The following is a 10,976-nucleotide window of genomic DNA, read 5'->3' on the forward strand; positions in this document are numbered from 1 at the left end:
TCAGGGGCGGAAGTGGATCTGAGCAGAAAACAGCTGTCCATTCTCATGGAGAATGGGCATGGGCCACTGGCAGCTCGTTGCATGCCTGCATGGTCGGCTTCCCAGCATGGAAAGCTAGGCCTGGACGGCATCCTGGAGACCATCGTGGCTATTGGTGGGCTGGATCCTTGCCAAAGCTCCCTTCTGTAGGCAGAGAAACCACTAACATGGGGGATTTAGGCCACATACCCAAATACACAACAATTCCATCAGGATACGGATCTGGAGGATCCATGTTCACCTGTAACTTCTTCTGGGAAATGATATCTTGCCTAAAGATTAGCAGAGTGAATTAGAAATTAGGGCGATGGTAGGGGTGATGTTATATATTTCTAGGCACATTAAATATATACGTATATTTTTTTCTTTTTTGTTTTTCTAAAAATGAGGTTTTGCTATAGGGTGCATGCACTCTCCAGAAAGACAGAGACAGAGAGACAGAAAGTGAAAAATCACTCTCAGAGGGGTGGCCACACTGCAGTCCCTTCTCCTCTATTCTTTTTTTTTTTTTTTTCTTGGAGAGGTTTTCGCTATAGGGCGCGTGCACTCCTCAGACAGAGAGAGACAGAAAGCAAGAAATCACCCCCCGGGGGGATGGCCACTCCACAATCCCTTCTCTTCCATTCTCCTTTCGGGATGTTGGCTACGTACACACACGCGCCCGGTGTGAGTTTAAGCCACCAGGTCTGGGGCTTGCAACACAGTCGACTACATCAGAGTCCAGCGACATAACCATTATGCTAACTGCTGGTCTCGCTTCTCCTCCATTCTTTTCCCGGCATTTTGGGCATGGACACACATGTGCTGGTGTGAGTTTAAAGCCACTGGGTCCGGGAATCAAACTGTGGTTGACTACACTGGAGTCCAGGGATATAACCATTACACTATCTGCTGGTCCCACCAATGTTATTTTGAGTCAAGGGGAAGACTTTGGGGAGAACTCCATTCTTCTATGACACCAGCTCTCCTCCTTGTCATCCAACTTCCCAAGTCTTCAAAGTCCTGTAAAGAGAGAAGAATCACAAGCAGAAGATACCGGTCTTTTTCTGGAGCCGGCCACCGCAGTCTCCCTGGTCAGGACCTGGTTTATCCTCTGCCAGAGGAGCCGCTGCTTATTGAAGTGTTGGCTAAGCTCCCGAGCACTCGTGCCAAGCTAGAGAGAGAGGCGCTGAACTAAGAATTGTACATGCGTTACGCCATTTGCTGATTTCCGGCACAATTTGGAAGGTAGGGTGATAATAATTATGATTACATGCTTCATTAATTCCCAATGCTACCTATCCCATGTTGTTGAATACATAAATAAGTTCAACTGACTCCCTTCTACCCTCCCAGTCTTCACCCCCACTCCTCCAGCCTACAATTCCTTGATGGAATGTTCAATATGAATTTTTTACTCAGTGTAACTCCGAGTGACTGACAGTCCCCAAATGTCAGATCTTTGCTGAAAGAAGCATGTCTGAGGATGTCTGAAGGCTAATTAATGCTTCAGTCACACTGTGCTCTGAAAGAAGGCACAGAATGACTTAATAAGAGATGAAGAGGGTGCCGAAAATTATTGTAATGGAACAAAGAGAACTCTTTTCAACATTTTTCTTTTTTAAAATAAAATGAAATGAAACCCAGACTTAGAAACTAGAACATTTCACAGCTTGGAAGAAGAGAGCGATACACAATTCAGTGTCTCTTGACCACCACTAATGTCACAAAACAGACACGCACATTCAGCGCTCTGTTCCTCAGAGCATGAGGCGCAGGGACGCCCCGGGCCATTTCTGGTGAGGTCTTACCTAAAGGGGCTTTTCTCAAGTCTGCGGGACTGTAATCAAGCTAAATCGTGACCTAAACATGGCTAAATGCCTTGGGAAAAGCCAGAAGTCAATCAACAGAGGAGCCATGTTCAACTTCTGAAAAGACTTTTGTGAGAAAATTGGAAGTAAGCAATACACATTAAACTCAGATTCTTATCTCAGCCAAAATGCTATTTATATTCATTTTCTGTTGCCAGATAAAAATGCCACAAGAACCGCTGCCAGGCCAGCCACGTGTGGTGGTTAAAGCGGCTGGATATCACGTATCCAACTATGCTGGTCGAGTCCCAGACCTGGCTGGCAGCTTGAGAAACACTCCCAGTGTGTGTGTGTGTACTCTTGCTCAAAATTCTAAAAGGAGGGAGAAAGGAGAAGGCGTTTTGACTTGACCATGCCCCATGGGGGGGATACTTTCTCTCTTTCCCGCTCTCTCTCTGGTGAATCCATGCACATCAGGCAAGTCTAAAAACTGTTCTGTTAGTATGTCTAGTTAGTCAAAGTCCAAGTCTAAGATCTGTTACTCTGAGATCATTTAAGAGTTGTTGTTTTTTGTGTTAGAGCACATGTGTTCACTGGAGAGAGAGAGACAGAGACAGTGAGAGGGAAGGTGGGAAATCACTCCCCAGGCGGGTTGGCCATGCCACAGTCCCTTGTCTTCCATTCTCCTACTGATATCTTGGGCACATGTGCACATGCACATGCGTGACTTTTAAGTCACCTGGTCCGGGACGTGAACCATGGTGGGCCATGTGGGAATCCAGTGATGTAACTGCTGTGTCATCCTAAATGCAATAAGATGTTCCATTCTGGTATATTTATATTATTTATATTTAGGAAATGTGGATGGGGTGCCAGGGCCAGTGGGTCTGCAGCTGAGGACACGAGGAACATCAGTGCCGCCTCCTTCCTGGGTGTCTGCAGTGAAGACACAGATGTTCTTGGCTGTGCCCTCCACGTCTTCTCTCAAATGACTTTATTCTTTGGATCTGGATTGAGAGTGGGGGGAGGGGAATTAGCAAAGAGTCTTACATGCTTTAAGGGTGGTCTCAAAGGAGTCCTTCTTAGGCCATATTCTTAAAAAGAATGTTAATAATCATTTTTTTAAAAATGTATGGCAGTTGATACTTATTTTGTGTCCATTTTAAGTACTTTTCTTGCTCACATACTTCACAGAGCAGGGAAGCACTTGGTAAAAGCAGTTTCTACCAGCCTGTGAAATGAATGATTCCTCTCCAGGTTTCCACCCCCAAACCGTCCCTGGCTTCCTGTCAGTGACTCGGCACTGCTCTTGTGTTTGTGTTGTCTCTGTATCTCCTGACAAGTCGACAACTGACAACCTGCGGAAGTCGGTAACCACAGCTGCTCACTAACCACTGTACTCCCCATGAAGAAGACGTGCCCAGGAGGAAGGGACTCACAGGTGGTCTTGGTGTCTTGCGGGAATGTGCTGCTCACGTGATGCTGGGGCCTTGTGAGACGCCGTGGTTCAGTTCTCTGGTAAACATGCTCACGCAGGAGTGTGCCCGCATGATCCTGGCTGGCTGAAAAGATCAGGGAAAGAGCAGGCGGACCCACAGTATGAGTCCATGCTGAGAGTGCTTGTCCTCTTTTTTCCTCAAAAAAAATTTTTTTTTGGAGAGGTTTTTGCTATAGGGTGCGTGTGCTCACCAGAAAGACAGAAAGAGACAGAGACAGAAAGGAGACCCCCCCCCCGCTCCCCCTGGGGAATGGCCACGTTGTAATCCCTTCTCCTCCATTCCCCTCTCGGGATCTTGGGCACGCACACACATGTGCCCAGTGTGAGTTCAAGCCACTGGGTACGGGGACTCAAACCACAGTCGACTACATGGGAGTCCAGCGATATAGCCATTATGCCAACTGCTTGTCCTGTCTCTCAAATTTTTTTAAAAAAGAAAGGGTCAGAAACAACATTTGTTGAGTAAGTGAATGGATACGTTTGGCATTTTGAATTATGATTATTTGTTTTAATTTTTTTCCTCTCAGGTGTGCACTTTTGAGGTGGGGAGTAATATTTCATTTTCCTTTTGTCCTTCTGAGACAAAGTTAATATGAATCGTAATGTTCCACATGTGCACTTTTTGTATTGGAAACATTACCCCTCACTGATACACAAACAATCCTGTTTGCCATTTACTGTGTTTCTACTTGAATTAACTTTATCTCATAACAATTTTGAAACTTCTGCTTTCTTCTACAAGAAATTAATATTTTTTGAGAGTTTTTTTTTGCTGTAAGGTGAGCGTGCTCACCGGAAAGACAGAAAGAGACAGAGAGAAAGCAAGAAATCATCCCGCAGGGGGATGGTGACACGGCAATCCCTTCCCCTCCATTCTCCTCTCAGAGTCTTGGGCACGCACACACATGCCTGACGTGAGTTTAAGCCACCGGGTCCAAGATTCGAACTGCGCTCAACTACATGGGAGTCCAGCAACATAGCCATTATGCCGGCTGCTGGTCCCTAAATTAACATTTCTTTGTCTATCCCTTTTGATATAATTTATGTGTCCCTTGTAAGCATTCTGCAGTATACTTTTTTTTTAAATTATTTTTGAGGTTTTTGCATAGGTTGCATGTACTTACTGGAGAAAGACACAGAGAAACAGACAAAAGGAGGGAAATCACATCGTGGGGATGGCCGTGCTGCAGTCCCCTCTTCAATCTCCCCTTGGGGTTTTGGGCACACAGGCATACATAGTTGGTGTGATTTTCAAACCTCCAGGTCTGGGACGCAAACCATAGTTGGCCATGTGGGAACCTAGAATTGCAACCACCATGCCACCTGCTGGTCCCTGAAGTATACATACTAACAAATTTTATCTTAAGATGTTTATTTGTTTATTATTATAACATAAAGGTTTGATCTGACTTATCCAGTTTTACATTTTCTTACAATCAACTTTCCTCCAACTTACATGTCTGAGTTGTTAATGTTGATTATGAATGATCATAACTTACATTAATAGCATATTACACATTTATATGCACATATAAATATAAAAACATGTGAGTATGTTCAGCTACATTGGATTTGTTTTTGTTTACTGGCCAGAGGGTGTGTGTCCTGTCCAGTGAGGAAGTAGGAAAGCATTCCTTCCATGGGGCATGATAATGCCACAATCCCGGCTTCTCTAATTTCCTTTCTTTGGGGATTTTGGGCGTAAATACACACACTTCCAGCATGTTTCCCAAGCTGCCAGGTCTGGGACTTGAACCACACTGTCATGTGTGGGATCTAGCCACTAACCCCCCTAGGCCGTGGGCTGACCTGTTCTGCCTTGATCTGTGTTATTAGTGATAATACTATTGTGACAGTCTACATTTAGAACAACTCCTTTAGTCAAGGAGTTTATTACAATCTCATTTTCTTCTATTTCACTTCCTTAGCACAGATTATTATGTGCTTTTTGCCATTCTAAGGTAATTCTGACATGCGCCTCCAATATTGTGTCTAGATGTGTACAATTATGTAATCTTAAGAAATACTTTGTTAATGGCAATACGTTTTGTATAGAAAACTAGATTTCAAAATATTTTGCACTAAAATAAACTCAGACTACCTTGTTATAACATGTCTGAACAGCATCTAGTTTGAGGCTCTAAGAAGGATAATGTACCAGTTTGAAAGGGCCTTGGTAAGAGCAAAGTGAATCCGGATAAAATGGAAGGAGAACAAACATTAAACTTATAGTGAAACTTGGGCCATAGGATGGTGAAATCCTTGAGCCTTTGTGAAAAGTTTATGGAGATAATACCTCAAAGAAATCAGCCGTTTACAGTTTTTCCATGAAACTTTAAAAACCTGCATACATACTGTGTTGGACTGATTTTACTGTTTGTTTCTAATACTTTAATATTGAAGTATTAGAATTGAATCAGACTAGAAGGAGGACAGCCATTTTGAATTAAGGCCTCTAAGGAGGACAATGTGACCAAGTGCTGAGTTGTGGGGAGGTCTCTTTGAGGAAGGGTCAGATGAGAAACCAGGGGTGGGTATTTGAAAGAAACCAGATAACTACTTGGGGGAAAGCCATGGACTCTAATTGTACTGAGGAAGGATTTGCATCGGCTTGTATCTTGAGCCTATAAATACCGAGAACATGCGGAGCTTTGGGGACAGTTTGATAATGCTTGCTGTCCCCCTATAAGGGGTTACAGAATAAACTCCCTTCTCCAGGCTCTGCCTCTCATGCACACACATGCCTGACGTGAGTTTAAGCCACCGGGTCCAAGATTCGAACTGCGCTCAACTACATGGGAGTCCAGCAACATAGCCATTATGCCGGCTGCTGGTCCCTAAATTAACATTTCTTTGTCTATCCCTTTTGATATAATTTATGTGTCCCTTGTAAGCATTCTGCAGTATACTTTTTTTTTAAATTATTTTTGAGGTTTTTGCATAGGTTGCATGTACTTACTGGAGAAAGACACAGAGAAACAGACAAAAGGAGGGAAATCACATCGTGGGGATGGCCGTGCTGCAGTCCCCTCTTCAATCTCCCCTTGGGGTTTTGGGCACACAGGCATACATAGTTGGTGTGATTTTCAAACCTCCAGGTCTGGGACGCAAACCATAGTTGGCCATGTGGGAACCTAGAATTGCAACCACCATGCCACCTGCTGGTCCCTGAAGTATACATACTAACAAATTTTATCTTAAGATGTTTATTTGTTTATTATTATAACATAAAGGTTTGATCTGACTTATCCAGTTTTACATTTTCTTACAATCAACTTTCCTCCAACTTACATGTCTGAGTTGTTAATGTTGATTATGAATGATCATAACTTACATTAATAGCATATTACACATTTATATGCACATATAAATATAAAAACATGTGAGTATGTTCAGCTACATTGGATTTGTTTTTGTTTACTGGCCAGAGGGTGTGTGTCCTGTCCAGTGAGGAAGTAGGAAAGCATTCCTTCCATGGGGCATGATAATGCCACAATCCCGGCTTCTCTAATTTCCTTTCTTTGGGGATTTTGGGCGTAAATACACACACTTCCAGCATGTTTCCCAAGCTGCCAGGTCTGGGACTTGAACCACACTGTCATGTGTGGGATCTAGCCACTAACCCCCCTAGGCCGTGGGCTGACCTGTTCTGCCTTGATCTGTGTTATTAGTGATAATACTATTGTGACAGTCTACATTTAGAACAACTCCTTTAGTCAAGGAGTTTATTACAATCTCATTTTCTTCTATTTCACTTCCTTAGCACAGATTATTATGTGCTTTTTGCCATTCTAAGGTAATTCTGACATGCGCCTCCAATATTGTGTCTAGATGTGTACAATTATGTAATCTTAAGAAATACTTTGTTAATGGCAATACGTTTTGTATAGAAAACTAGATTTCAAAATATTTTGCACTAAAATAAACTCAGACTACCTTGTTATAACATGTCTGAACAGCATCTAGTTTGAGGCTCTAAGAAGGATAATGTACCAGTTTGAAAGGGCCTTGGTAAGAGCAAAGTGAATCCGGATAAAATGGAAGGAGAACAAACATTAAACTTATAGTGAAACTTGGGCCATAGGATGGTGAAATCCTTGAGCCTTTGTGAAAAGTTTATGGAGATAATACCTCAAAGAAATCAGCCGTTTACAGTTTTTCCATGAAACTTTAAAAACCTGCATACATACTGTGTTGGACTGATTTTACTGTTTGTTTCTAATACTTTAATATTGAAGTATTAGAATTGAATCAGACTAGAAGGAGGACAGCCATTTTGAATTAAGGCCTCTAAGGAGGACAATGTGACCAAGTGCTGAGTTGTGGGGAGGTCTCTTTGAGGAAGGGTCAGATGAGAAACCAGGGGTGGGTATTTGAAAGAAACCAGATAACTACTTGGGGGAAAGCCATGGACTCTAATTGTACTGAGGAAGGATTTGCATCGGCTTGTATCTTGAGCCTATAAATACCGAGAACATGCGGAGCTTTGGGGACAGTTTGATAATGCTTGCTGTCCCCCTATAAGGGGTTACAGAATAAACTCCCTTCTCCAGGCTCTGCCTCTCATTCCATTGACCCAGAGATGGAGCAGCCAGAGGGAACTGGCTGGTAATGCCATGCTCTCCCTGTCCTGCAGCTCTTGCTTTTACTTCACACCCAACCAGCGAGGTGGGTGTTCACCTCTCTTTTTTGTTTCTTATGCTGAGAATACATTTTGCTCCCTTGATTATCTGAGAAGTACTTTCATCAGGACCAGCAGTTAGCGTAATGGCTATGTCGCTGGACTCCCATGTAGTTAACCACGGTTCGAGTCCCAGATCCGGTGGCTTAAACTCACACCGGGCGTGTGTGTGTGTGTGCCCAAGATCCCGAGAGGAGAATGGAGGAGAAGGGATTGCAGTGTGACCATCCCCCCTGGGAGGTGACTTCTCACTTTCTGTCTCTCTGTCTGTCTGGCGAGCGCACATGCCCTATAGCAAAAAAAAAAAAAAAAAAAAAAAGAATTACCTTCATTGATGGGCAATCACACAGTTAATCACATTAACTCTCAGGTTGACCGTATATCTCCTCAAAGCTCTAGCTGGCCTCTTGTATAACTCGGAGTGTTATAATCACAATTCTGAAGTAATAGTCTTACTTTAATAGGTAACTGTTTTTTCTTCACTAGGATTTTTGTTTTTAGTTTGCCAGAGGAAGCATATGCATACCAGAGAGAGGAAAAACACCTCCATGGGGTGTGGACACGTCATTTCTTTTTGCTCCGTTTCTCCATTTTGTCAGGAACTGAGGCACACACACGCACTTGGTGTGCTTTTCAAGCAGTCTAGGCTGGGATTCAAACCATCGTTGGTCATGTGAGATTTGGTTCCCTCTCTTCAAGGCCTTATCACAGCACTATGAAGCTGCTAGATTCTCTCTAGGTTGAATAAATGCTATTTTATCCGCCCCCACCCCCCATACAATTTAAAAGTTATGACCACGTGTATCTGGTGCTTTTTTTTTCTCCGACTTTGCAGAAAATACAGTATACTTTCAAAGTTTTTTTTTTTTTTTTTGGAGAGATTTTCGCTATAGGGCTCATGTGCTCGCCAGAGACAGAAAGTGGGAAATCCCCTGTCCCCCGGGGGGATGGCCACACCTTCTCCTCCAGTCTCCTCTTGGGATCTTGGGCACACATGCACACTTGCCTGGTTGTGAGTTTAAGCCACCGGATCTGGGACTCAAACCGAGGTCGATTACATGGGAGTCCAGTGACATAGCTACTATGCCAACTGCTGGTCCCCATAGTTTTCTTTTTTATATTTTACTAAAATCAGGGAGATTATCATGTTGTCATTATATGTAAATACAGTAGTTTTTTATACTTACTGTTCTGTTCCAGTCTCTGCTTTTGGAACCTTAATCACAGATATTTTAAATCCTCATTCTTGCTGAATCAATTTCATGTTTGCAACTCCTTTTTCTAGATTCTTGGAAAATTTTTCCCATCAGAACCAGCAGGTGGTTAAGGTGCTCGATTCCCATATGACTGACCATAGTTTGAGTCCTGGACCTGGCAGTCTGAAAAGTCACGCCAGGCGTGCGTGTGTGTATGTGCATGCACACCCAAGATCTTGAGAGGAGAAGAGACTGCAGTGTAGCCATTCCCCCTGGCGGGTGATTTCTCACTTTCCCTCTCACTGTCTTTCTGATGAGTGCAGGAACCCTTTGGTAAAATCCTAGGAAAAAGAAAAAATAAGAAAAAAAGAAAGAGAAAGAAAAGAAGGAAACTTCTCTCATTTATTCTTCCTGTATTTTGTGGGTTGGATAATGGTTTGTCCTCCAGAATTTCATATTCTGGATGCTTGGTTCCCAGTATAATAGCTTTGTGAGGTTGGTGAGTCCTTTAAGAAGCAGAAGGTTGGACATTTTGCCTTCAAGACTGATGTGTGAGTCTGGACTGAAAAAGGAAGACCTGCCTTGGGAACCAGCAGTTAGCGTAATGGCTATGTCACTGGACTCCCACGTAGTCGACCGCGGTTTGTGTCCCGGACCCGGTGGCTTAGAACTCACGCTGGGCACATGTGCGTGCATGCCCAAGACCCCAAGAGGAGAATGGAGGAGAAGGGATTGCGGCATGACCATCCCCCCTGGGGGTTGATTTCTCACTTTCTGTCTCTTTGTCTCTCTGTCTGTCTGGAGAGCTCATGCGTCCTATAGCGAAAACCTCTCAAAAAAAAAAAAAAAAAAAAGGGAAGACCTGCCTTCAATGTGGTTAAGCACTTTCAATTTGCTGAGACTCAGCAGCAGGGGAGGTACTGAAAGTTGTTTCCTTCTCTGCCCTCCTCACCCACCCTCAAGTCCTCTCCCTCCCTCTGTACATGGCTGCTGACCTGCCGGCTCCCCTCAGCCAGGTTGTGAAGAGCATCAGAGGCTGATCAGCTGCAAGGGCTTTCTAGACTCCAGGCTCTACAGCCAACTGAGCCTCTCTTCTTTATGAATCACTCAATCTCAGCTATTTCTGTTGAGCTACACTGTAACAGATCAATACAGTGCCAGAGCTGGGTTTTTGCTAGAAAGACATGTCTGTTTTTCAGGGTTGCCAATGTGGACTATAATTCTGACTCTATTTCTACCTTCTTTGAATCTTTCCTGATCTTGTCCATCTCTTCTAATATAAATGACCTGCTCAGTGATCTTTTTACCTCATGACTTTCTATTTCAGAGAGTATCTTTTTGCATTTTACTGAAGATAATAAACACACTCATTGTAAATTTATGGGTTTTGTGCAAATCATTTCTGGAGCTATAGTTTTTATATGATACTTCAGGGCTATTTTCCCTTTTTTAGAGTTTAGGCAAATTACTTTCCCTAGACAACACTCAAGTTGTTTTCCTCTTTAGGAATTTTTGAATGAGCTGAGACCACCCAGGAGTGACTTGGGAATGGTCCTCAACCTAACTTTTCAGCCACTTCTAAATGGTCCCTTCATGCTTTTTCAGAGTTCTCAAAATATTTTCCCTCCCATCCTTCAATTAAAGCTCCTTGGCCAAGTCTCTGTCTATGATATGCAGCTTGAGATTAGTTCATGTGCTTAGTCCTAAACCCAATGTACTCATTTTTAGTGTTTATTACTGTATCTTGTGCTCTTTGAAGCACACATTACACC

Source organism: Tupaia chinensis, unplaced genomic scaffold, assembly GCF_000334495.1.
Source record: "Tupaia chinensis unplaced genomic scaffold, TupChi_1.0 Scaffold000066_1, whole genome shotgun sequence".
Lineage (NCBI taxonomy): Eukaryota > Metazoa > Chordata > Mammalia > Scandentia > Tupaiidae > Tupaia > Tupaia belangeri.